Raw genomic sequence first — 2,813 nt, forward strand, 5'->3', positions numbered from 1 at the left:
TGACTGAAGAAATGCAAGTACATATAATGGCAGTATTCAGTAGAGGAAATCAGGATGTCATAAAGGGATTTTTTTTTACATAATATATAGATATAAAGTAAATGAACTCATGAATTCATGCGTAGATGTAGAGCAGTCATAAAATAAGTGGAGAAAAATCAGTTCAAGTAAAACATGAACACAAGGCGTTAGTAAGAACAGCAAATAAATCAAAGGATGATATTGGTACCTGTAACAGCCTTCGTCACGGCTGCGAAAATAACTATAGAGATGAAAATAAAAATAAAGCCTATGTTTTGGAAACTATCTTTACAAGATGTCATAGAAACAATTCACTAAGAGACAAGCAGAACTAGAGATTGGAGTCCAGCTTCAGAAACTGAACCGACAGAAACCAGTTTTACAAACTGAATTGATGGAAACTATCCTAATTCATACAAGACCGAGTAGGTCATCTGGCCAGAGGGCATCGGGTGCTTGACAGTTTACAACGATTCTTACATGATTTGTTTCTTCGAAGCTCTCCAAGTTTTAACTTCTAGATTAATGCGAACTAGATCTCACCGGTAAGGAGTCATCTTCACATAAAACCCGTCTATATTCCTATAAGGAACTGTTCGCAGGTATCAGTTCAAAATGACCCAAACAAACATTTTCATAACGCATACACCTAAAGTTTTCTTCTAAATTCAAACCCACACTGTCCTTTACTTCTTCGTTCTCATTAATAGATTCAAAGTTATGACTTTTGCTTATTCAAACAAGTAGCTGGGCTTGACTGACTTTTCTATTGTCGTAAACTGTTTTAGGCACTGAAGTTGAACTCAGACGACGGAGAGCAATACTCCTTATCTATATAAGATTTTGTGACACTCACTGCATCCTCGTTGTTGCGTTTCAGCGAGGTACAACACAACGCACATGTAGCGATTTCAAAAATCACTTTTATTCTAAAATAAATTTAGGGTTCAAGTCCCTTATTAAAATGTTCTTTGTAGAAAAGTGTTCTCACATCTACAAAAGAAATCTAAGGCAACGACTTGTTCACCAGTGAAGTTGTCGACCACGACATTGACCAAAAGGTCTCCATCATGTCTTCTGCTCCATTTGGCGTCCGTGATTGTTCCTCGTAAAGGTGGCTGACTATTTCGAGTGACACTCGAGTAAATTGGAGAAAGTTCACAATGAAGAAACTTCAGGTCTCTGGAGTTCCACGTTTGGCGTTGAGGTCTCCTAAGGTCACTTAGTGTGTCATGTGTGGACTTGTGTTTTCCTTTCTAGCATACATGGGGTGCTCACTGTTTAGTGTACCTATCTGACACTGACATTAGAAAGCTGTGTATGTGGAATGTTATATGTGCCTGACTCAGTGAATAAGTCCTGAAATGTATATATTATAATCTGAACATCGGTTATAAAATATGTATGGAGATAAGGGTGTGTTGTATTCAATGCATGGAAGTACGAAATAGTTTTTCACTAGTGGTTGAATTACATAAAGGTTAAGGGGATTTTTCATGTGCTAAAACTGAGAAATGAAGAACAATGAGAAACTGAGGATTGTACGAGGTGGGACTGGTTCTTCATGGTTATTTGAGGTATTGAAAATATCAATATATGTTTGTGATACGAAAGGTTCCATGGTCTGAGAGTATTGATAGTTGGCAGTATTCCTACTGTTGTGTCTGTTTGAGTGTTGAGTAATGTGAGCTGTAAAGCATTCTATTGTTGTGGAGTACTATGAGGCACTGAAGAAATGCTTTCATCGAAGATTATGAACAAATGGAGAGGAAGCCCTTGGGTGTTGTGAAGCATTCATGAAGATTTTTATGCCTTTGAAGAACGTGAAACGCTGAGATTGAGGTTCATGGTGACGAAAGATGGAACGTTGAGGCTTTGAGGACACTCAGCTATATTCCACTGGAATATCAGCTCGTCCTCGATGCGCTCCCGCAGTGATGAAAGAAACTGTAACCGGAATAGAGACAGAAAAATTTAGTAAACACGGCATCACAATGCATGGAAATCTTTACACAGTACTTACGACGTCAACATATAATTAAATTCATATTTACATGTTCTTAAGCACTGATAGCAAACTCGAACACGACCACAATATAACTGAGGTGGAGGACCTTTGACAAGACTTCCCGATAATGAAATCGGTTTCCTTCAGTGTCACAACTCACTGATACAGTGAACTAACTAATAACAGCAACACATAGTGCACAATGTAGGTATTCAGTATATGTTAACTAGTACACATTATACAAGTGCTACACAGTACTAAAGGCATCACACTACTCAAGAACACGCAGAATCTATAGAGGCGTACAAATCATAATTTCTTGTTTAATTCAAGAGCTATGATTTATCACGGAATACCACACAGTGTATACGGAAAACAGAAACAAAGTATAAAGTCCTGTAACAAAATATCTTGATTATCTATTCGTACGGCAAGTGTTAGAACACCCACTACACAGGAAATGAATTGCAGAACAAATTACGCGAATTCCCAGCCCTGATGACATTTGCGGGTTCATCCATCACAGAAACGACGTCACACAGGTAAGTGGTCATCAATCATCACGTTTGACGTCACTTAGGACCAAGTTTGCTTGACTGGCATCAGGGTAGCAGAGTCCGTCACGTATAACTCCTTCGATACCTTGGCAGACTTTATAGTTTTTTTGCCCATTGAAACTGGGTGATTTTACTAATCCATTAGCTGAGAAGAAACCCCGAGGTCTCGGTTACCTAGAACTAAATCTATAAAGTGTGCCATCTTGTTGAAAGGGTTAGTATTATAA

The sequence above is a fragment of the Oratosquilla oratoria genome, chromosome 10 (assembly GCF_046742065.1).
Source record: "Oratosquilla oratoria isolate Oo_2021 chromosome 10, ASM4674206v1, whole genome shotgun sequence".
Classification (NCBI taxonomy): Eukaryota; Metazoa; Arthropoda; class Malacostraca; order Stomatopoda; family Squillidae; genus Oratosquilla; species Oratosquilla oratoria.